The following is a 25,831-nucleotide window of genomic DNA, read 5'->3' as shown; positions in this document are numbered from 1 at the left end:
AATTTGTGTCAATAAAATTGATTTGTTAAAAATAGTAATAATTGGGAAGCAGATGTGACTCAACCGACTGGACTCCCATCTACAATATGGGAGGCCCTGGGTTCACTTCCCAGGGCCTCCTTGTGAAGGGAAGCTGGCCTGTGCCTGTGGACAGCTGGCACAGCAAGATGACACAACAAAGGGAGACAAGCAGACATGGAAGAACGCGCAGCAAATGGACAGAGAGCAGACAGCAAGCAAGCGGCAAGTGTGAGGGGGTAACTAAATAAAAGAAATCTTAAAAAAAAAACAGTGATAATTTTTAAGCATGTAAAGGAGTCCTGAGACCAAAAAGATTGAAAATCCCTGCTCTAAGAGAATCTGTCTCTCACTCTAGCCACCCCTAAAATTACTGTTTGTACCAAAATTTCCCAGCCCCATCTCCCAAGACAGGTTGAACCTGGGGCAGATATCAGGCCCAGGGGAAATCAAACCCTTGACTAATCCAATCAGATCCTTCTCAGGAATTTGAAGTATGCCTCATGGAGGCTGAGTCCTATTTACATCAAAACACTAGAGGTTCATTAACTCTTATTGCTGAAGACCCTGGAACTGGTATTGTCCCAGGCGTTTCTGAAGCCTAGCTGTTCAGCTTTCCTTCTGAGTCTACAACAGTTATTTCCTTTTGATATATCTCCTTTTATATGAGCTAGTTTAAGTATGTTGCTATTCTTTATGATCAAGAAAGCCTTAACATCATAAAACCTCAAAGTCTTTATCAAAAGTGTTTTATTTGGTGTTCTTATCCCAGACAAAAAACTTTAACAAGGTTCCCCTCCATTTGAAGACCATATCCTTATAAAAAAGTGAAAATCACTCCAACAAAACTAAAAATTGAATGGAAATTGTAGGCTCACTCAGAACAAGAGACAAATTTAATGATCAGATATTAGATAAGGGAGACTTGATTTTTTTTTTTCTCTTTTGGAGAAGGCCATTATATATGATGCCAATGTATTTTAGACAGCAAATGCTTTCATTAAAATGGACCAACCTGACAGTTCTTCAGGGAGCTATCTTGATGAGTGGAAAAAGAACAATGCAATGGGACTTGCCCTACCAGATATGAACAATTATTATAAAGCCATGATAATTAAGACAGGCAAACAGACCAAGTGGTACAGAATAGAGAATGCCAAACACGAATCTTCATATATAAGGAAACATACATGTGCCATTACAAAGTAGTAGAGCAAATGGGCTATTCAATACATGACACTGGGATGCCAGATTTTTCCCATAAGGATAAACACATTTTTCCTTATGGAAAAAATATTACATTCCTACTTCAAACATCAAAATAAATTCCAGGGGATCAGAGGCCTAAAAGTGAAAAGCAAAACTTTAATACTTTCAGAAAAAAAAAAATATATAACTTTATTACATTAGTATAGGGGAAGATTCCTTTATCAAGAGACAAAAACAAACCATAATGGAAAAATGTAATAAATATGATTATATTAAAGTTTAAAACTTCAATAAAATATTTTAAAAAGTTTAAAAACTAAAACAGGAAGCGGCTGTGGCTCGATCAGTTGGGTTCCTGTCTACCACATGGAGGTCCTGGGTTTGTGTCCAGACGCCTCCTTGTGAAGGCAGGCTTGCCTACAAACCGCAGAGAGCCTTCAGCCCACAAGTGCCATGGCCTGGCACTGTGGAGCACCAACTCAGCAAGGTGACACAACAAAAACAGAGACAAGTAAAAACACAGAAGAGCATGCAGCAAATGGGCACAGAAAGCACACAACAAGCAAGCAGCAAAAGCGGGGGGGGGGGGGTAGAAATAAATAAAAATAAAAAATACAGACACACAGAGGAATGCACAGTGAAGGGACACAGCAAGCAGGCTGCAAGGGGGGAGGGTAAAAAAATTAAAGAGCACTTCACACACATCACATTGACAAAAATGAAGAAATCTTATAAACCAATTGTTTCCTAGGATATAGGAAAATCAAAAGTCTCACACAATTTTCTGTGGAAATGTAAATTGATTTAACCTCTAGAGAACTAGCCATAGCAAGTAAAGTTGAAGATGCTTATAACCTATGATCCAGCAATCCCATTTCTAAGCACATAACCAAGAGAAATTCTAGCACTTGCCCAAGGAGCCATGTACAAGGATGTTTATTGAAGGTTATGTGTAATAATGAAAAATTGGAAACACCTTAAAAATCCATTAACAGAAAATAAAGTGTGGTTTAGTGTACTTGTACAACAAAACATACATTAAAATGCACTTAAAAGGCATTTAATGAATGAGAGAAAAATAATAAAAGTATAATCAGTGCAAAAAAGCATTTAAATGCACTAAAAGTATTTAAAATATAGTTAAAATGAATCTGAAATTACATGTATCAACCTAAGTAAATCTCAAAAACCATACTGATGACAAATATCAAGTTATAGAACAGTTTGGGAAGTGGATGTGGCTCAAACGACAGGGATTCTGCCTACCACATGGGAGAACCCAGGTTCGATCCCTGGGGCCTCCTGGCGAAAAAGAAAAAGAGAAAGTATGACTGCACGGTGAGCCAGTGCCCCTACGGTGAGCCAAGTGGCCACGCGAGTGCCCATATGAGTGCCAGCATGGTGAGCCAGTGCCCACACAGTGAGCTGAGTACCCGCGCGGTGAACCAGTACCCTTACAAGTGAGTCATGCAGCAAGATGATGATGCAACAAAAAAGAGAGAAAGGTGAGTCAAGGTGAAGCGCAGCAGAAACCAGGAACTGAAGTGGCACAGCTGACAGGAAACCTCTCTCCACATCAGAGGTCCCCAAGAATGAATCCTGGTGAATCCTAGAGGAGAAAAAATGAGAAGAGAAGACAAAAAGAGAAATAGACACAGAAGATCACAGAGTGAATGGACACAGACAGCAAATACAGCAGGGCAGGGGGAGGGGGAGAGGAAGGGGGAAAATAAAAATTAAAAAAAAAGTTATAGAACAGTACATCTTTGATTGTAACATTTATATAAAATTTGAAAATGATAAACATGAAAATTCAGGATGGCTGTTCTGAGGAGAGCAATTGAAAGGAATACACCAATGCATCACTTTATAATGATGTTTTATTTATTTTTAAAAATCTGGAAACAAATATAACAAAATATTAAGATTTGATGAAATTGGGTGATGGGTATATAAGTGATATTCTGTATTTTTCTATATGTATAAATTATTCCATAATTTTAAATTTAAGGCAGCACAAATGATTTTCCACATTCAAAAATTGTCATTTTTATATACAGTACATTTCTACATGACTACCTTTTTCTAAATTCCAAGAAAAGGAGTATATGAATCTCAATTTAAGGATATGAATGATTACATGCACTTTTTCTCTTACCAAAAATAAATATGTAAGAGAAATTAGAGGCTTCAAGAGAACTACTGCAAGCCCTTCTCTGATGTAGCCTCTACCACAGCAGGAAGATTTATGCCAACAGCTTCGTAGAAAGAAACAGCCAATAATACAGGTTGTCATCACACAGGGTATACTTCCCGAGTTTAATTCTCACTCTGAGGTCTGCATCCAGCCCTCCCTAAACTTCATGACCAGCCTTTGCTACATAGAACACCCAGACAACTCCTGCCAGTTCTATTAAAGTGTGACCACATTTCTAAGAATGAAGAACCAAGCTTTTCCTCAAGAACCTGTACTTTAGAAGTTCTTTTCTGGTTAAAGAAGCTTGTCAGAGACAAAAGTAAAAGAAGCTACTGGAGGGGAGGAGATGTGGCTTAAGCAGTTGAGCACTTGCTTCCTGCATGGGAGGTCCCCAGTTCAGTTCCTGGTGCCTCATAAAAACAAAAACAAAACAACAAGCAAACAAACGAAAAAAACTACTCAGGGGAGCCAATGCAGCTCAGTGGTTGATCGCCGGCTTCCCATATATGAGGTCCTGGGTTCAATTCTAGGCCCTGGTACCTCAAAAATAAATAAATAAAATCTACTGGATCTTATTAGCAATGTGTCAACATAGCCTTTCAGAGATTAGCCATGCCCCCATACAAACAGAAGAAACAGGTGTGCTTTTCTAAGTACACAATCAAAATTTAATATGGGGACAGTATTGTTATGAAACCAGGGAGAGAATATAACCATGTAAAGTCTGGAAGTAAATATGACAAGATGGTAAAAAGAAAATGGAATTTCATATATATATCAGAATACCATTATTGTCTAGCTTTGAGTTAACTTGAAATGAGATCAGATTTCTCAAAATACCAATACAAGGTAGAAGTCTAATAAAACATTTTTTGCTAAGGCAGGACTTAGTCCAACCCCTAATAAAAGCATCAGAATGCCATTCCACAGTATCTTTCGTTTGTGTTAGTGTGATGGATTTTCAGAAAGCACTGTGAATGAACCAACATTTCCCAAGTCTACAGTATACAACAGAAATTCACAGGATTCATCCTTATTCCAGACTCAGAGTTAAGAGAGACAGATAAGAACAATTTGTCTCACTCCTTTTTCATGATGAGAATCTAGTGATAATGAAAAAAAAATGCTATTACAGGATAATCTTACATAACACTCCAACTGTGTGGAGAAATGAGTGTAAGCAAATAAGGCAAAGGGAGGAAAGAAAAATATGCATGCATATACAAAACTTTTTATATAACCATCAAAGCCCCACATTCCTAATAAAGCTTGGAAACACAATTTGCTTCGAAATTTCATTCTGTGTACCTTTCATCTCAGAAAAAAAGACTGCTTATGAGAGAAGAAATTCCCACCCAGCTACAGGTAGCCTTATGTTAAAGGGAGACAAAAAAAAGGAATGTTCGCTTCAGAGATACTGTCCATCTTTCAGGAAGTATTCAAGACAAGGAATCTGAATTCTAAGATCCAGAATCCATTAATGCCACAGGCACAAGTGTGAATCAAACACTAGGTGTCTTGTGTTACAATAAAGGACCTTTAGTTTTTAGAATTTGGCTCCAAATGCTCCATTAAGGAGGTGAAAAACAATCTCCTTAAGGGGAAGAAAATGTGATGTTACAGAAAGGTATAGAGATGAGGGTTCCACACCTAGAACAGGAAAAATACAAAGTGAGCAGGAACTTCTTGAGCCACAAAGTCAGGGAGCGCTCATATACCAAGCCTGAAGAGCCTCCCACAGACCAAATATGAGACTTTTTGAGCATCAAAAGGAATAGTAAAATACATTGGTAAAACAGAAAATAAATTAAAATCCATGAGTTCATAATAATACTAAGAGAGTGAGAAAGAATTCCCTTACCACAACTGGAGGTGACTATGACCTTACTCAGGAAATTAAAGGGAAAGAACTAAAACTTTACCTCAGACATTTATTGAGAACCCACCCTCTTCAAGATGGCAGAGATACTTCCCGGCTCCACCTACCACAGAAGCTTTGAACAACCAGCAAGCACTGGCAGAAACAACTTTCTCAGGGCTCCAGAAAATATTTAAAGGACTGCAGTAACAGCATGAGCACTGAATCAAGAAAAAACCACTTCTTAAAAGCAATGGGGCTGGGGTAGTGGATATGGCTCAGGCAACTAAACTCCTGCCTACAACATGGGAGGTCTGTAATTCGGTTCCCCCTGCCTCCTGAAGAAGAAACCAAGCTGGTGTGACAGGCAGGCACAGCAAGCTGACACAAGAGACACAAGAAGGAAAAAACATAATGAGACACAACAAAGCAGGGAGCAGAGGTTCCTGGTGCCTCCTAAAGAAAATGAGCAAGACAGCTAGCTGATGTGACAGGCAGTCATAGCAAGCTGTTACAACAAGATAATAAAAGAGACACAAAAAGAAAAAACAGGGAAATGGACTTGGCCCAGTGGTTAGGGCGTCCGTCTACCACATGGGAGGTCCGCGGTTCAAACCCCGGGCCTCCTTGACCCGTGTGGAGCTGGCCCATGTGCAGCGCTGATGCGCGCAAGGAGTGCCGCCCCACGCAGGGGTGTCCCCCGTGTAGGGGAGCCCCACGCGCAAGGAGTGCGCCCCGTAAGGAGAGCCGCCCAGCGCAAAAGAAAGTGCAGCCTGCCCAGGAATGGCACCGCCCACACTTCCCGTGTCGCTGACGACAACAGAAGCAGACAAAGAAACAAGACGCAGCAAACAGACACAGAGAACAGACAACCGGGGGAGGGGGGAAATTAAATAAAATAAAATAAATCTTTAAAAAATTAGAATTAAAAAAAACATAGTGAGACACAACAAAGCAGGGACAGAGGTGGCTCAAGTGATTAGGTGCCTCCCTCCCACACTGAAGGTTCCGGGTGCAGTTTCTGGTGCCTCCTAAAGACACACAGCACACAGCAAATGCAAACAACAAGAGAGAAATAAACAAATAAATACATAAAATATTTAAAAGAGAAAAGCAATAGGGAGGAGTGGATATGGTTCAAGTGGGCGAGCTTCTGCCTCCCAGATGGGAGATGCCAGGTTCAGTTCCTGGTACCTCCTGAAAAGAAAAAAAAAAACATAAAACCAAACAACAAGCAAAACAAACTAAAAACCAACTCAGGGAAGCCAATGTGGCTCAGTGGTTGAGCACCTGCTTCCCATGTACAAGGTTCTGGGTTCAATCTCCAGTACCTCCTAAAAAATAAGGAAAGAAAAAAACTTCAAAAGCAAAGAAAAAAACTTCAAAAGCAATAAGATCAGGGAGTAAGTGTAGTTCAGTAGTTTGAGCACCTGCTTCCCATGTAAAAAATAAACAAACAAATAAATGTAATAGGATCTCATGGTACCTTGGCTCCCCCCAACCCCCGCCCCACATTAGCTTAGCCCTGAAGCTGGCCTGCGCTCCCAGTACAAATCCCTGGTCCTGGTTCTAGCGGAAACTTAATGACCTTTATGCACATGCATATTGTATTTATGGTCCAATCTGTCTGGTGGTAGCCTGAGGGACTCACTGTCCCAGAATTTGCCCTATGTGTACAAGGTGGTACATACACCTCTCATAGAATGCTGTGGGATAGCACTCAAGTCATGCTGCCTAGGGCAAGGAATTGTTAGCTGTAGGACATATAGTGCAGTTTGAGACCATGAGGTATCCAAGGGAAATTTGTGGAACCACACATACAGAAAGGATCAAGGAAGCCCCTAAGATTTGGCCTGGAGCTATTCTCGTGCAACCCATTGTATGGGTAAACCCTAAAAGGTAGCACTTGTACAGGTTAATCTGCAAAGACTGGGAAAATTGTTTTCTTTTATTCTTCTTTTTTCATTTGTTTGTTAGCTACTGGCATTCAAGGAAAACTCAGCAGTTAACACTAGCTGGATATAAGCTTAAGGAACAGACACTGCGGCCTAAATTTCAGCAATGCACGTTAAAATACCAAAATGTCCAGGTATCAGCAAAAGGTTACAAAATATACAAAGAAACAGGATGCAATGGCTCAGGTAAAGGAAACAATAAAAGAATTAGACCATCAATGAGAAGAATCAGATGGGACATTCCAAAAACTTAAAAAATGGTCCTATATATGCTCAAAGAGCTAAAGGAATACTTGGACAAGGAATTAAAGGATATTAAGAAAACAACAAAAGAACACAAAGAATATCAATAGAGATGAAAGTTATGAAAAGGAATTAAACAGAACTGAATCGCTAGTGGGATTCAAGAGCAAAATGGAGCTGGTAGAAGAATCAGTGAAGTTGAAGATAATCGAAAGTATCCAGTCTGAGGAGCAGAAAGAAGAAAAATGCTGTGAACAGAGCCTGAGGAACCTATCAGAAACCAGCAAGTGTACCCAACATATGCATTTAGTGGAAGTCTCAGAAGAAGAAAAGGACAGAGAGAATATTCAAAGAAATAATGGCTGAAAATGTCCCAAATTTAATAAAAGACATGAATCTACACATTCAAGATACTCAACAAATTCCAAACAGGATAAACCCAAATAGACATGCTTTAACATTATAATCAGACTGTTGAATGCCAACAATAGAGAGAGAATTCTAAAAGCCACAAGAAAGAAGGAATGTGTCACGTATAACGAAGCCTCAGGATTAAGTGCCAATTTCTTATCGGAAACCATTGAAACAAGAAGGCAGTGGGATGACATATTTAAAGTGTTGAGAGCGAAGCAGCTGTGGCTCAACTGATAGAGCGTCTGTCTACCATATCATATGGAGGGTCCGGGGTTCGATACCCAGGGTCTCCTGACCTGTGTGGTGAACTGGCCCATGCGCAGTGCTGCTGCACAGAAGGAATGCCATGCCACGGAGGGGTGTCCCCCACATAGGGGAGCCCCAGGCGCAATGAGTGCACCCCGCAAGGAGAACCGCCCCACATAAGAAAGCGCAGCCTGCCCAGGAGTGGTGCCACACACACGGAGAGCTGATACAGCAAGAGGACACATACACACACACACACACAAAGAGACCTCATATTTTTTAATGTAATATTAAAAAAAAGAAATAAAGACAAAAATAAAAAAGTGTTGAGAGCAAAAAATTACACCCAAGAATTCTATAACTGGTAAAACTGTCTTTCAAAACTGAGGGCAGGGAAGCGGACTTGGCCCAATGGATGGGGCGTCCGTCTACCACATGGGAGGTCCGCGGTTCAAACCCTGGGCCTCCTTGACCAGTGTGGAGCTGGCCCATGTGCAGTGCTGATGCGCGCAGGGAGTGCCGTGCCACGCAGGGGTGTCCCCCACGTAGGGGAACCCCACGCACAAGGAGTGAGCTCTGTAAGGAGAGCCACCCAGCGCGAAAGGAAGTTCAGCCTGCCCAGGAATGGCACCACACACATGGAGAGCTGACACAACAAGATGATGCAACAAAAAGAAACACATATTCCCGTGCCGCTTACAACAACAGAAGCGGACAAAGAAGAGCACTTAGCAAATGGACACAGAGAACAGATAATTGGGGAAGGGGGGGAAGGGGAGAGAAATAAAAAAAATAAATCTTAAAAAAAAAAAAAAAAAGAGGGCAGGGAAACGGATGTGCTCAACAAATTGGGCTCCTGTATAACATATAGGGAGTCCAAGGTTTGATGCCTAGGGCCTCCTGGTGAGAGCCAGCTGGCCCACACAGAGTACCAGCACACGTGGGAATGCTGCCCCATGCAGGAGCGACGCCCTGCATGGGAATGCTGCCCCGCACAGAAGTGCTGGGCCGATGCGGAGAGCTGGCTCAGCAAGATGACACAAGAGACACAGAGAGAAAATAAGAAGACGTAGCAGAACAGGGAGCTGAGATGGCATAAGAGAGTAATCACCCTTCTCCCACTCTGGAATGTCCTAGGATTGGTTTCTGGAACTGCCTAATGAGAATACAAGCAGACACAGAAGAACACACAGCAAATGGAGAGAGAGAGCAGACAATGGGGGGAACGGGGGGGGGGGGGGGGTGGGAACAGGGAGACATAAATTTTTTTCTTAAATCTTAAAAAAAAAAAAAAAGGAGCACATGATTAAGACATTCCCAAATAAACAAAAGCTAAAGGAATTCATCACCCCTAGACCAGCCCAACAAGAAATGTTCGAGAGAAGGGTATGTTGGAGTTTTCTCTATGGGTTTGTATTGTTTTTGTAACTTCCCTGTAAGTTTAAATGCGTTTCAAAATTAAATTTCTAAAAAATTGTTTTGATTTACCTTAACTTTTTAGTAGAAACTGTCATTTATTCCTTATTGACAAGGAAAATCTTTACAGAAGGTTGGTAACTAATCAATTAAAAGGAATGGCAGAATTAGAAAAATCTCCATTTTGCAACAACCAATGAAATAACTGATTCAGGCAAGGATTATCAAAAGATAACATCATGGGAAGCGGACATGACTCAACTGATAAGAGCGTCCGCCTACCATATAGGAGGTCCAGGGTTCAATACCCAGGGCCTCCTGGCCCTTGTGGTGAGCTGACCCATGCACAGTGCTGTTGTGTGCAAGAAGTGTTATGTCTCACAGGGGTGGGCCCTGCACAAGGAGTGCGCCCCGCAAGGAGAGCCGCCCTACGCAAAAAACACAGCCTGCCCAGGAGTGGCGCTACACACAGAGAGCTGACGCAGCAAGATGATGCAACAAAAAGAGACACAGATTCCCAGTGCCACCTGACAAGAATGCAAGCGAACACAGGAGAACACACAGCAAATGGACACAAAAAGCAGACAATGGGGGAGGGGGAAGGGGACAGAAATAATAAATAATAAATAAATCTTTTTAAAAAACCATAACATCATTAGGTGACAGGCTGCTGGAGAAGTATAATAGTATAATGCTGTGAAGCGGATGTGGCTCAAGCAACTAGGCTCCCGTCTACCATACAGGGGGTCCCAGGTTCAGTTCCCTGGGCCCCCTGGGGAAGGAGAGCTGGTCTGCGCTGTAGTGAGCTGATGCAACAAGATGACACAACAAAAAGGAGACACAGAGGAAAGACAATGAGAGACACAACAAGCCAGGGAGCTGAGATGGTTCAAGTGACTGAATGCCTCTCTTCCATGTTGGAGGGCCCAGGATCGGTTTCCAGTGCCTCCTAAAGAGAAGACTAGCAGACACAGAAGAATGCACAGCAGATGGACACAGAGAGCAGACTGCAGGCTCAGGAAGCAAGGGGTGGGGAATAAATTTAAAATAATAATAATAATAATAATGGTACAATGCCAAAATATCACCACCCTACAGATTTGGTGCTAATTACAAAGGGAAAAAATGTCTTTACAATAGAGAGATCTGGTATTCACCATCTAAAACAAATGATCGAACTAACCCTCATTAACAGTGGGACATTATGACATTATGTTTCTCCTATTGTGATGCAATATAAGTTACAAAGCAATATCTAGGAAGTACTTTTATCAAAAAACATTTAAGGGAAGCAGATGTGGCTCAAGCAATTAGGCTCCTATCTACCATATAGAAGCTCCAGGGTTCAATACTCAGGGCCTCCTGGTGAAGGCAAGCTGGCCCGTGTGGCGAGCTGGCCCACGCAGAGTGCTGCCTCATGCAGGAGTGCTAGCCCACGTAGAAAGCTGATGCAGTAAGATGACGCAACAAAGAGACACAGAGGAGAGAGAACAAGAGACGCAGCAGACCAGGGAGCTGAGGTGACGCAAGAGAATGATTGCTTCTCTCCCACTCCGGAAGGTCCCAGGATCAGTCCCAGAGCCACCTAATGAGAATACAAGTAGACAAAGATGACAATGGAGGGGGGGGAGAAATAAATAAATCTTTAAAAAAAAACCCATCACATTTAACCTGAATTTAATCAAGCCTTTAGACCTGTCAGGTTACACAAAATACAAGGATAAAGGAACAAATTAAAAGAGACCATGAGAAAACAACCAGAAAACTCCAGGATTGGTATACTACAAACAAGTAGCCTGGTCTCTTTAAACAACCAATAACACGTGGCTTCTAAATAAATACTTCTACATTTTTTTAAAGAGACATAACAGGGAAACGGATTTGGCCCAGTGGTTAAGGCGTCCGTCTACCACATGGGAGATCCGCGGTTCAAATCCCGGGGCCTCCTTGACCCGTGTGCAGCTGGCCCATGCGCAGTGCTGATCAAATCCCGGGCCTCCTTGACCCGTGTGGAGCTGGCCCATGCGCAGTGCTGATGCGCGCAAGGAGTGCCCTGCTACGCAGGGGTGTCCCCCGCGTAGGGGAGCCCCACGCGCAAGGAGTGCGCCCCGTAAGGAGAGCCGCCCAGCGCAAAAGAAAGTGCAGCCTGCCCAGGAATGGCGCCGCCCACACTTCCCGTGCCGCTGACGACAACAGAAGCAGACAAAGAAACAAGACGCACACAGAGAACAGACAACGGGGGGGGGGGGGGGATTAAATAAATCAATCTTTATAAAAATAAAAAATAAAAAAAAATTAAATAAATCAATCTTTAAAAAAATAAAAAATAAAAAAAAAGAGACATAACATAACATCTGACCATTGTTTGGGCTCTAGTTTGTAAAAAATAATGCAAGAAGTTAAAGTCATCTTTGAGGCGAATGGGGAAATCTGAATATTAGATGGCATTAGGAAATTACTGCTAATTGTTTTAACAATGATAATGTATTATAAGAACAATTAAGTAAAGTAATGTCTTTATTTTAAAGAAATGTATCTAAAGTATTTAAGGGTAAAATGTCATGATGTCTGCAATAGAAAATGTATGTACTTTATAACATGCATATATACAGAGAGAGCAAATATAAAATATGAACAATTGTTGAACATAGTTGATAGTATAAAGACGATAATTATAATATTCTTTCAATTTTTTTGTCTTTAAAATTTTTCACTTAAACACTTGTAAAAAATAAAAATGGGCATAAAACGGACTTCTTCCAGGAAGGCCTCCTCAATGGTTGCTCCTCTAAACTTTAATTATTCCTTTATAATGTCCTCCCAGCAAGGAACACAGTGAATTACTCTTCTTATTCTGTATTCTAACTTTTCTCTTATTGTTTCATACATTTGTAGATACATTTTTAAATTTTTTAATTCTTTAAAGCTCATAGTGAAGTGTTCTGCAATCGCAGACTTTTAAAAAGTGCTAGTATCAATACTCTGTGTAAAGATAGCCAGCACTGAGTAAAGTACCTTAACTAACTGGGTTAGCTTTTCAACATCACATTCCTCAACAGAACAGCAATTCACTTATAAAAACAATTTTGGGGAAGAGGATGTGGCTCAACTGATAGAGCGTCTGCCTACCATATAGGAGGTCCAGGGTTTGGTACCCAGGGCTTCCTGGCCCGTGTAGTGACCTGGCCCATACGCAGTGCAGCCGCGCACAAGGAGTTCCATGCCACACAGGGGTGTCCCTGCGTACGGGAACCCCACCCACAAGGAGTGCGCCCCACAAGGAGAGCCGCCCCGTGTGAAAAAAGTGTAGCCCACCCAGGAGTGGTGCCATACACACGGAGCGCTGACACAGCAAGATGATGCAACAAAAAGAGACACAGATTCCAGGTGCTGCCTGACAATAATGCAAGTGGACACAGAAGAACACACAGCAAATGGACACAGAGAGCAACAACGGGGGTGGGGGAGCAGGAAGGGGGGAGAAATAAATTTAAAAATAAATCTTAAAAAAAAAAAAAATTCTGAATCATAGCTATCAGATAATATACAGTTTCCTGATTTTAGCCTGTAAGAGAGATAATGTAGGCCTCAGGTTATTTGATCAATTTAACCCAAAACATGGATATCAGGTCAAATTATACAATTTACATCAATAATATGAATGACAAAATTAAAAAAGAAGAATTGAAGCAATCCCTCTATGTCCTGTTTTTTCAATTTGGCCATGTGGTAAATATTGCAGCTTTAAATGAAGATGAGAAAGCAGGGCTTCCTTATATTTAAAGAAGTGGGCTCATCCACGAATAACCTTGAGGCACTTACAAGGATTTCCATTTAATGGTAAACCAATGCAAATCCAGTATGCAAAAACAGACTCTGATATACTATCTAATATGCATGGTACATTTGCTGACAAAGAAAAGAAAAAAGCCAAAACTATGGAACAGACTGCAACAACTGCAAACAAAAGGCCTGGTCTGGAAACACCAAATTCAGCTAACACCCAAGGAAATACAACACCAAATCTTCAGGTTCCTGATTACCCTCCAAACTATATTTTATTCCTCAATAATTTACTAGAAGAAACTAATGAATGGGTGTTATCCATGCTGTTTAATCAGTTCCCTGGTTCCAAGGAAGTCGTTTGGTACCTGGAAGACATGACATTGCTTTTGTTGAATTTGAAAATGATGGGCAGGCTGGAGCTGCCAGGGATGCTTTACAAGGATTCAAGATCACACCATCCCATGCCATGAAGATCACCTATGTCAAGAAATAACATTTGGAACAGTCTTCTTTAAAGGACTTGGTTTTATTTATAGTGTTTGTTTTGATAATATTTGGTCAGGTCATTTTTAATAGTTGGGGACGGTCATAATGAAAACAGAATTTTTGTGAAAGACTTAAATTATCCAGTCTTTCTTTAGCTAGACTGAGCTGTGAAATACAAAGGCCTTAATTTTGTACAATAAACTTACATTTGTATTAAAAAAAAAAAAAAGATCATATAATATCATTTACAGGCTTACAAAATTTCACATAGAGAAATCAGCATCTAAGAATTGGAGGAAGGGTCCACAGAATGGAGGAGTGGAGTATGGAGTGGAGTGGACTTGCTGATGCTCTATTCTGGAATTGTTGTGATTAGTGATGGAAGTAAATGTGACGTTGAGGTGGAGAAAGTGGTCATGATGGCTGCTGGAGGTGGGGAGTGGGAAGAAGAGATGTGATGTGGGGGCATTTTCAGGACTTGGAGTTGTCTTGGGTGGTACTGTGGGGACAGTTACTGGACATTGTGTGTCCTCCCATGGCCCACTGGGTAGAGTGGGGGAGAGTGTAAACTTAAATGTGGACCATTGACCATGTGGTGCAGCAGTGCTCAGAGATGTGTTCACCAAGTGCAGTGAGCGTCCCATGATGTTGGAGGAGGTTGTTGTGGAAGGAGTGGGGTGAGGGGGGTAGGGGGATATATGGGGACCTCATATTTTTTTAATGTAACATTAAAAAATAAAGACAAAAAAAAAAAAAAGAATTGGAGGAAGAAACTGGAATACAGGTTCTATATGTCTTCCTAGCACTGTCATGGATTTGCTGTGCTATCCAGGAATATGACTTTTTCTCATGACATTATTCCTCAGTCGAAGAATACCCTTCACCCACTAGTTGCAAAAACAGTGACAGTATTTATCCACAACTCCTCAGTGTAATGAAGCTTAATAAGCTACAAAATGAACTTTAAAATCTTAGATAATGACTGTATAGAGATTAAAAAAACAACTTGATAACAGCGTTGTGAGGAAACAGCCATACACTCACTACTAATAGGCTGGAATATGTATTGGTACAACCTTTATGAAGGCCATTCAGCAATATCTAATAACATTAAAAATGCACATACCCTTTAACCTAGCACTTCCACTAGGAATTTATCCAACATCCATGAACATAATAAACACATTCAAGGAATTCATTTTAGCACTGGAAATAAGCTAAATGTCCACTAGTAAGAGCTACCTGATATACATCTATACAATGTATATACAGTATGGAATGACCACCAAGATATATTAAGTGCAAAAAGCAAAGTGCTGAATAATGGATATAGCATCTCACTAGCTGTATAAAACAAAAACAAAAAAACACCGAAGAGTACATAGGCGTATATGCTTGTAGAAGCAGGAACTATCTCTGGAAGGATAAACAAGATCCAGGTTAACAACGGCTATCTTTGGGGAGGGTAATTAGATGGATGACAGGGGTCTAGAAGAGAGACTCCATTCTTTCTTGTGCTTTTTTTTCCTTTTAGAGAAGTGGGTTTACAAAGCAATTACGCATAAAATATGGGATTTCCATATACCACCCTATTATTAATACTTTGCAATGGTATGGAACATTTGTTACACGGTAAATAGCACATTTTTCTAATTGTACTATTAACTGTAGTCCATGGTTTAACTTAGGATTTCCAGTTTTTGTAGTGTAGTTCCATGTATTTTTTTTATTTGTATTCTGTTACCATTTATAAAATCTAACATTTCCCCTTTTAATCACATTCAGATATATATATTTCAGTGCTCTTAATTACATTCACAATGTTGTGTTACCAACATTTTGTACCTTTTGAATTTTGCATCATATGTATGTACATGTGTTACCCATTTTAAAAGAGTAAATTTTTTAAACAAGACTCTGCACCAATACAAATTTTTTAATGATATTCATCTTTATCCTAAAAGCACTTCATGTCTGCAGACCCTAAAAATTTTAAATGAGGCTTGGGTAAATTCAACCAGATAAAATGTTTCCAAATAAGAACAAAGCATCCTAGATGACAAAGTCCACTGAAAAGAAAAACATTTATTACCTCAATAGTTTCACTTCAAGATTTTACCAGAACCTGATGGAAACTTGGACATAAGCAATATTAAACATTTTCAAGTACCAAATTAGTTACTCTGAAGAGCTCTAAAAGGAAAAGCTGTCACCAAAGAACCAAATGGACACCAAATGTCCTCATCCTAAATGTGGGGTTGTCCCAATAACTTATAGTCCTCAGTGTTCACACAAGGAAAAAAAGATGAGTCTCCAGCTCTTTTCTAGAACACAGGATGATATTTGTACCCCAAATTTCTGTGCTTCCTCTGTGTCATCTTGAATCCAACTGTAACCATGACAACAGTATATACTTTAAGGCCCAAGAACATAAGGTCCTAGAGTTAAGAATGACAGGGAAAAAAAAAAATCCTGAGACAAGAATGACCCCCCACAAAGGAAAAAGAATAGAAAATAGCCTAATACTTCCCGTTCCTAATTATCCAGAAAGGTGGGAGAATCCGCACAGATAATGCATCTCCCCAAAAAAACAATTTAGTTTTTTATTTCAATGCTATCTAGCAAAGCTTTTTCTAGTAAAAGTTTATCTTTTCCCCACCCTGTTTTAATGGCAGAAGTAAAGAGCAGCAAAGTATCCAAAAGAGTAGCAAGGGAGAAGCATAAATTAAAGGACAATGAATAAATCTGTCAACTGAAAATCCAACTGATAACTGAAAAATTATTGTATTTAAAGTTCCTCGTTGGAGCGGATGTAGCTCAGCTGGTTGAATGCCTGCTTCACAGGTATGAGGTCCTGGGTTCAATCCCCAGTTCCTCCTAAAAAAAAATAATAAAAAAATTAAAGTGCCTTGCTTTAAGTTTCTTTTTGTTGTCTGCAAATGTAAAAGAAAACAGAACTCTTACTACTTAAAATTAAAACCTCACTTGGATAAATTATCTCTACCAGTAGTCTCAGCTTGCTTTTAAACATCAACAATACACAAATAAAATGAAAGCACCAAAGATCTTTTACAAAGAGACAAATAGGTCACATAAACAGGAGGACTGGCAACTGAGAACTCTGATGTCTTGATTTATAGTAATTACCCTAAGCCTTATAGTGTGCTCTTTACCTCTACATATCTAGTTTTGTGAGGATATTTAAGAATTTTGCTAAAAGGAAATCCCCTTTCTTTTTTATGATCCTTAGTCCTCCTTAGAAAAGCTATCAAAAATCCCAGCCAGAATAATCGAATGGATTGGGGCACCTAATCCTACATTTAAGAGAGGCTTGTACTAAAGGTACACCACGATGACAGGCGTAGAGGAAAGGAAAGGTAATCCTAGAACTAGAAGTTGCAGTGACAGTTTCAAAAGACAGGTCAGTGTGGGACACGCTGGCTCTGGGAGGCGTTTGTAACCTGGAAGTTTCTGACACAACACCAGATGCAGAAAGTGCTTTGTTCATAAATCCCTCAAATAATTTGAATCCTCTCTTTTGGATACGAGCAACAGGCTATCTGGCAGCAAGTTCAGCCCACTGCCTGGGAAGAGGGGCGGCGAGTGGTCTACAGAGCTCTTTATCCCGCAGGTCCCTGCAACACAGCGATGCGCATGCGCCCCGAGGACAGCAAACAAGCACCCAAAGCTCGTTCACACTCGCGCATGCGCAGTCACCCATCTCGCCGCAGGCGACAGCTCACTATTTGGCAAGGGGGATGGGGCTGGGAAAATGATGGGGGGGCTGAAGGCAGGGGGCGCGTTTGTGTCTCCTGAATGCTTGAGATTGGGAGAAAGGACGGTTGATTAAGCTCTGGCTCTCACAGGCCACGTAAACCGGTATGGGGATATGGGGCAGAGAGAGTATATGTGTGTGGCAGGGGGGAGTGGGGGTCAGTCACCTTTTTAAGGGAGGCGCCCACACACACTCCCAACAGGACAACCCCCTCCCTCGACTCTTCTCCCTCCACTCACCTGAGAGCGGCGGCGACAGCTGCTGGTCCCCGTCCCCCTGCGCTCGCCTCATACTGTCCGCAACATCCGGGACCTGCGGGACCGCCGATACACAAACATACACTCGGAGCGCGCACACTCACACACACACATACACCGACAAACACCGGCCGGGGCGTCATGGCGTCAGCACGTCGACGCAGCGAGCGCGTACCCGCCGAGCCCCACCCCGCGCGGCCTCCCTCTCTTCTCTCCCTCCCCTGCCTGGATTCTCCTCCTCCTCCTTCTACCCCAAGTCTCCGCCTACTTGCCCTAGTGCGCAGGCGTCTCGGGACCTCTCTGGGGCACCGGGATTTGAAAGGAAGGACGGGCCTACGAAGAAAGAGGCGGGAACTGGAAAGGGGTCGCATGCAGAGCGGGAAAGGACTGTGTCGAGGTGCGAGGACCACATAGAGGCTTACCTAGTTGGGGGTGGGGGGCTTTAGGAGATAAGCGGCGTAACAATAAAGGCATTTAACAACAGCAACCTATATTTGCAAGCAGTGGTGGATTACCAACTACTTTTCATGCAACTCATTTTTTTATTCTTAAACCAACTCTGTGTTAGTAAAATATTTTGGGGACTTTTATGGTAATGCTAAAGACCATTCTTTTTTTTTTTTTTTTTTAAAGATTTATTTATTTATTTAATTTCCCCCCCTCCCCCGGTTGTCTGTTCTTGGTGTCTATTTGCTGCGTCTTGTTTCTTTGTCCGCTTCTGTTGTTGTCAGCGGCACGGGAAGTGTGGGCGGCGCCATTCCTCGGCAGGCTGCACTTTCTTTTCACGCTGGGCGGCTCTCCTCACGGGCGCACTCCTTGTGCGTGGGGCTCCCCCACGCGGGGGACACCCTTGCGTGGTACGGCACTCCTTGCGTGCATCAGCACTGTGCATGGCCAGCTCCACACGGGTCAAGGAGGCCCGGGGTTTGAACCGCGGACCTCCCATGTGGTAGACGGACGCCCTAACCACTGGGCCAAAGTCCGTTTCCCAGACCATTCTTATTAAGTTTTAAATTTTAGCATTTGGAAACAAAACCAAGAAGAACTATTTCTTGTGGGGGAAAGGCAGGGTATATGGGTGGCCTAACTGAAAGGAAGCTGATTCAGTAACAATTCTTGTCTTGGACACCTGGGTCCCCAGTTTGGCTCACATCCCAGGGGCCATCACTCATTCCTGAGTTGAGTTATATATTGAGAGCTGTCTCAGAGCATCTAGGCCCTGGGAGAAAAGAAATCACCTCTGTGTTGAAGTAATAATGTCAAAGATGGAATGTTTGTTATTGTTACAATTCTTTCCTTTAGCTTAAACTTTCAAAACATCATTCTTACTGAATCAAGCCAAATAATCCAGAGCCCTAAGTATAGGCACTGTCTCTTCTCCCTACTGAGATAATGTCATTAGGCAGATGGTTTTACAAACACATACACTTACATGACATTGGACCTGAAAGAGCAACACAATGTACCTCTGGGTCACAGGGTGACTAAGTATGGGCCCTGCCTTACGAACAGGTTCCAGGAGCCCTACTGCCTCTCAGGCTTGTGCAACTGTCTCCAGGATACGGGCTCACTGTCTCCTGCCACATGTGTCCTGGCGCCAGGTGACTGGCGAGTCTATTCAGCAGGGAAGGCTGGGAGCCCTGAGCAAAGCCTCAGGGGTTTAGAAAGAGTGGCCTGGCAATGCCAGGTTGCCCTCCACTTTCAAATACACAAGCAGACCCTACAATTCCACAGTTTAAAATTTCCTAGGAATCATAAGAATCATGGACATTTTGTGTGATCTATGTATCTGTTTTTAAGAAAGATAATAAAAAAATAATAAAAACAAAAGGATCATGGACAAAACACTCCAAAATCTTAGAATGTGCACAACTTGTATTTCAGCCAAAATGATCAAGAAATGGGGATCCCAAATTCTGCAATGATGTAGTTACTAATGCACCCCACTTAAAAAGAAAAACAACTTTCATCACCTATTAGGCTGATGCTTTAAACTTTTCAGTTAGATTTCACTTGTCACCATTAATAACAAATATTCATTCCTTCAACCAAAAGTTTTGGTCCTTGTGAAAATCCAGAGGTAACCCAGAAAACATTTTTTTTTAAGGAGGTACAGGGGATTGAACCCAGGACCTCACAGATGGGAAGCAGGCACTCAACCACTTGAGCTACATCAGCTCCCCAACCCAGTAAACATTGACAAGTTACTGGCTCCTGCATGCCACTGGACTGTTCAGATTTTATTGGGAGAGAAGAAAGAAAAGGGGTCTAGTGGGAGGGAGAAGGATGGTGGTGGAGAAGGGTGCAGAAAGAGGCAACTGGAGGCATGAGCAGCATACTTGCCATACCTCACAATTAGAGCTAATCATTAGTTTGGCCAGACTCTGCCCAAGACGTGAGAGAGAACTCCCTGGGGCCTGGGAGTCTGTGCCAGCAGTTGGCTGAGCTAGGCATCAGTCCCCAGTGATTGGAAGAACAGAAGAGGTCCTGTCCCCATCTGTATCATGGTGCAATAAGTCTCCTAGTCTCCTGTGGAGACCATGCCACCCACCTGAGATGTGATCACCAGCCTCTGGATAAAGGACTTTGATTCAGTGTGGAGCTGATTAAATGATTGTAGATGTCCTTGGAATCACTGTGTGGAAGAATTTTAAACAGCTTCTCCTTTTTAATATGCACTTCCTCTTTGGTTTTAATTATTTTGTTCCTACATTTTCCCTTTCAATTTACTAAAATCTAGAAATGTAATTAGAACAGAGGTTGGGCTCAGAAAAAGCTGCCAGGATTTCTACAGCATGATTAAATATACCAGGCATCCCTTTAGTGTAGGACGGAAAAATAGGCTTCTCATTATTATGTTTCCCTTATCCAGAAAAGAATCGGCACTGCGTACAGATACAGATTTATTGAAAAATGCAGCACTAATTAAAAACTCACCCAGCCTTTTGACGAGGTTTGGAAGGAAAAAAAAAAAAACAGTGGAGTTATTTAATTATTTCCTTCATTTACTGTTTTGTTGTTTTTGTAACCACAACAAGAGAGAAGTCCCCCCTCACTCCTCTATTCTCAAAGTAAAATTCTTCTCTGCTCCTGAGGGACTTAATGAGGCTTTTATCTATGCAACAACAATCACGTTTACAATACCACCAATTCAATTCATCCTTCCTGGTGATGGTAGGAAACATGCAGAACTCATTTTCTTAATCTAAAAGACAAAGGACAAGTGTTCATTAGCCATCAGGAGCCAAGTCTGGGCAAATGTTCTATCCCCAAAGACCCTGAGATATCTGATATTTATTCTGCCAACAAGGATCTTTTGCTCCATTTTACAGGTCTATAAGTAGAGGCCTGGTTTCCCTTGAGGCTGTAGTATTAAACAAAAGATGGGTGCAAAGCCCCACTTTGGTTGAAAGCACTGTTAAGTAGACCATGTCTCTCTCCTCTCGCTGTATAACTGTACAGTTGCTCAGTCAGTGAACCCAGTGTCATGCCCTGAGCCCATATTGACATTGGAGATGGAGATGCAGGAAGGAGGATGCTTAGTAGTGGCATGGTCCTGTGCTCTAGAGGCCCCTACTTTAATGAAAAAAGACAGATAGCACAACCCAGGACACAGGAGTAAGACTATACTCAAGGAAGTATGCCAACAAGAACATATCATGCGGATGTGCTGGGGTCACAATGGATTGCATAGAATATTAGCAATGGAGAAATATTTGATTGATTAAAATTCATATCATGGCAGCTGTGGCTTAATGAATGCACTCCAGTCTTCTTGTCTAGAGACACAAGTTCAAACCCAGCACTAACACTTCTTTATTGTAATATTAATTTGGACAAACCTCTTTAAGCCTCAGCTTTTCCTGAACAATGGAGAAAATCATGCACAACTTTTCATATTGTTGTGAGGATTAAGTGAAATAGTACTTGGAGATAGTGCAGTTCTGGGCATAGACACCCACTAAATATTTATGGGTTTGTTACTAACCGTAAATTTGAAGTAAGTGTTCCAATATCTGCTGGTCTGTAAGCCCCACTCTACTTGGCACCGTGCTCTCTCCTTTCTTCTGTGCCCTTCTTTAGGATTTTTCAGGAAGCATGGAATGGAGAAAACAGCCAGAACTCTTCCACTTGCTAGCTGAACAAGTTTTTCAGCCTTAGCGTCTCAGTTTCCTCACAGATTAGTCAGGGTTCCTGGTTGTAAGCAACTGTACCAACTCTGGTTATATACACCAGAATTGGAATTTACCAAAGAAATATTGCTTGCTCCCAGAATCAATCAACAGGATCCGAAGAAACAGACTTGGAAATTGGGCTGGAAGCCAAGGGCTAGAGGGAGGAAGAATAACCTTCTTTAGGACAGTCTGGCTAGGAGGTCTGACAACCGGCACTGCCGTGGAGTGCCACTACCAGACATGCAGCCACTGTTGCTGCTGTGGTGGTGTCGAAGAGTATCTACCCTCCATCTTTGTGCCTCATTGCTGCAAGCCCAAAGCTCTAGACAGCAGGGCCTAGTCGGCCAATCCTAGGCCACATGCTGAGCCCTGACCATTACCAGGTGGGAAGGAGAAAGGCCTTCAGTTCACAGCGTAAGGTGTGGCATTCTTTCTCACCAGCATTATCCACAACAGGATCCCATACAGGAAGCAGGATCAGTCACTGGAGTGCCAATCCCCTCCCAACACATCTATGAAACAGGGCATTCATCAGAGAATAACAAGTAGCATTGAATGACATGGTATTTGTTCAAAACTACTTGGCATGAAAAAGGCATTTTGTTATTTTACTTCCCTCTTTAATAAGACAAGAGGCTTGAATGATAAGATTATCTAAGGATTTGATCACATGCTTATAGAAATTGAAGTTCTGAGTTTTTAAGCTGGACAATGGTTGGAAAATATATCTGAAGGGTGGAGTGCCAGGCTAAGAAGCAGTAGAAAAGAAAGGAGAAAAAGACAGGTTTGATCCCTAATTTTTCTGTGGTTTTGTCTCTGACTCACAATGCAACCTAAAATGAACTCCTCTCCTTCTCATGCATCTTTAAAATGGGTCAAAAACTAACTTGAAGTCATTACTTCAAAATAAGTTTTAGAAGGTTAATGGTTTGTTATCAACAAAGAATATATTGACAGAAATAGATTATATTCACTGTTATGAATTTTTTTCAGTGGCATTTTCAGTCCTATTCTGAATGAGATTGATCCATCACCTATTGGCATTTGCCCTAAATAACATTTACCTAAATGTACACAATTGGTTTAGCAGAAACAATTTTTTTTTTGCCTTAACTTTAATAGAAATTACTTCAGGTTTTTATAATTTTGAATTATTCTTGCCATGGCTCTACTTTATCAAGGTGAATTGATTTCAATTGAAAGTTTACTCTGCATTAGAATCCCATTTTAAAAGAGGAATTTAATCTAAAATTCAATTATGGAAGGTCTGTGCCAAAGTGAACAGTCAGCTAGCACTTACTGAACATTCCCCAGGTACAGAGAGCTCTGCCCAGGTACTACAGGATGAGTCAAAAGAAATAGAAATATTGTCCTTGTTTGCAGCAAGTTTTCAGTTTAGAATAAAGGAATTTCATAACTGGAAGGGATATTAGAGATTTTTGAACCAGTGATTTTGAAGGGTGCTTGTTCCTCGAGCTCTAGTCTTTTGAGGAGTCACCCCCGGGGCTTTAAGGATAGATCACATAGGGCTAAATCATAGGGCTAAACCTGATTCTCCTACTACTCTCCCAGGCCAGCAAGTAGGAATCATCTTGGGCTCTTCCTTTACCCTAATTCCTCACATCTAATCCATCAGGAATTCCCAGAAGTTCTATGGCAAAATCATCTCTTGAATCCATTCACTTTTCTCCATCTCCTCTGTTCCATTCAAATTCTAGCCGTCATTCTCATTTGCCTGAACAATGGCAAGAAGGTCTTCATTAGCCTTCCGAAGTCTCTGTTTGTCCCTTAATCCATCCTTTACTAAGGGGCCAAGACAATCTAATTAAACCTTAAATCAGCTCAAGTTACACCCTGCTTAAAACCTTTCAGTGGCTTTCCATTGTGCCAAGAATAAAATCCAAACTCGGGAAACGGACTTGGCCCAGTGGTTAGAGCATCCATCTACCACATGGGAGGTCCGCGGTTCAGACCCCGGGCCTCCTTGACCCATGTACACCTAGCCCATGCACACTGCTGATGCGTGCAAGGGGTGCCCTGCCACGCAGGGGTGTCCCCCACGCAGGGGAGCCCCATGCGCAAGGAGTGTGCCCTGTAAGGAGAGCCGCCCAGCGCAAAAGAAAGTGCAGCCTGCCCAGGAATGGTGTCGCACACACAGAGAGCTGACACAACAAGATGACGCAACAAAAAGAAACACAGATTTCCGTGCCACTGAAACAACAGAAGCGGACAAAGAAGATGCAGCAAATAGACACAGAAAACAGACAACTGGGGTGGGGGTGAGGGGAGAGAAATAAATAAATCTTTTTAAAAAAAAAATCCAAACTCTACCATATCAGACAATAGCCTCTTCTCCAGCTACCTCTCATGTTGCTCTTTTTCCCTGTCCTAGCTCCAGCCACACTGGCCATTAAGCAATTCCCAGAATCCATCAAGCTCTTGCCCTCCACAAGATCTTTACAGTTGCTCTTCCCTCTTCCTGGAACACTTTCCCCCTAGTTCTTCACTTGGCTGGTTCTGCCTCTTTTTCAAGGTCTCAGCTTAAGTGTCACATTCTCAGAGAGCCTTCTCTGACCACCCACTCTATGCAAAATAAAGTCCATCTGTTATTTTCTATTACAGTACTGTTTACTTCCTTTACAGCACCAACAACAATTGGTAATTGTTATTCTATGTTTATTTATTATTGGTCTCCCCCACCAGATCAACTCCATGGGGGCAGTGACCTGCTAGTCCTGCTCTGTCCATTTTGTCCCAGCATCCAGCACAGTGCTGGACAGACCTAAGTACTGAATGAATGGACAAATTCATAATAGAAAGCCCTGGCCATGTCTGGAATGTCAAAAAGATTTGGGCAGAGGTTGGAAGAATGAATGGAAGGTTAGTAAGCAAAGGAAGTGGAGAAGGGTGGGGGAAGGAAAGCAGTCCAGACAAAGATCCTAAGGTCAGAGAGGGCATGGGGTTTTTGAAAAACTCAAAGAAATTCTAGAATGATTGGAGGTCAAAGAGAAAGTGGGGGCTTATGTGAAATGAGTCAGGAGAGCCACTCAGCATCTCTCCCCTAAGACCCAAACCACAGGATTTAAAACAGGAGAGGAGTGAATTCCTCAAAGGAAAACCAGGGTGCTTTTGGTCGGAGAAGGGGTAAATGAATGCTCAAGGCCAACCACAGAAGACCACTACTCCGGGTTTTCCTCCTCCCTATCTACCTACCCCATCTCAGTCTTCTTTATGGGTGCTTCCTTTGGCCATCCTTTTATTATCAGCTTTCCTGGGATTCTGTTCAGCTTTTCTTCTCTCCACTTGTCCTCAATTGTCTTGAGATCACGCACTCACTGTCATGGCTTCACTGCCATCCATCCGCTAAAGAACATTCCAAATCTGTCTTGAGGCAGGTATATCTCTTGAGCTCTAGACTTAGAGCATCCAACTAACAGTCTGATATCTTCACTTTGATATCCTGTAGGCACCTAATATTTAGCAGGTCTAAAACTTGCTCCTCTAGTTTCTTTGTCTCACCAAGTAACTTAAGCCTGACAACTGGGCAGTATTCCTGACTCCACAAGCCTACATCCAATTCATCACCAAGTTCAGATAATCCCACACTTAAGTCATCTCCCAGGTCTGCCTACTTCTTTCCACTGACACATCCCCAATTCTCCCCTGGATCACAATAGCCTCTTTACTTCTAGCCTTCTAGTCTCTGGTGGCCCCCTTCCAGTTCATTCTCTGCTCTGCTGCCAGAGCCAGCTTTCTTAAATGACAATCTGATCAAGTCACTTCTTTGCATATGACC

The 25,831-nt window shown here is 42.0% G+C and overlaps 1 protein-coding gene and 1 pseudogene across 1 annotated transcript in view; one reads left to right on the top strand and one right to left on the bottom strand.

Annotated features, from left to right (window-relative positions):
• SPOP (speckle type BTB/POZ protein) overlaps positions 1–18,116 on the bottom strand; it is a 98,334-nt gene extending 80,218 nt beyond the window's left edge. Inside the window, exon 1 of the mRNA XM_058284020.2 lies at positions 17,843–18,116. The gene's annotated coding sequence lies outside the window, so the exon portion shown is untranslated. The remainder of the gene's footprint in view (positions 1–17,842) is intronic.
• On the top strand, positions 13,175–13,891 carry LOC101430826 (U2 small nuclear ribonucleoprotein B'' pseudogene; annotated as a pseudogene).
• Positions 18,117–25,831: the final 7,715 nt, after the last annotated feature.

This window comes from Dasypus novemcinctus, chromosome 21, assembly GCF_030445035.2.
Source record: "Dasypus novemcinctus isolate mDasNov1 chromosome 21, mDasNov1.1.hap2, whole genome shotgun sequence".
Classification (NCBI taxonomy): domain Eukaryota; kingdom Metazoa; phylum Chordata; class Mammalia; order Cingulata; family Dasypodidae; genus Dasypus; species Dasypus novemcinctus.
This window is presented reverse-complemented; position numbering and strand designations above follow the sequence as displayed.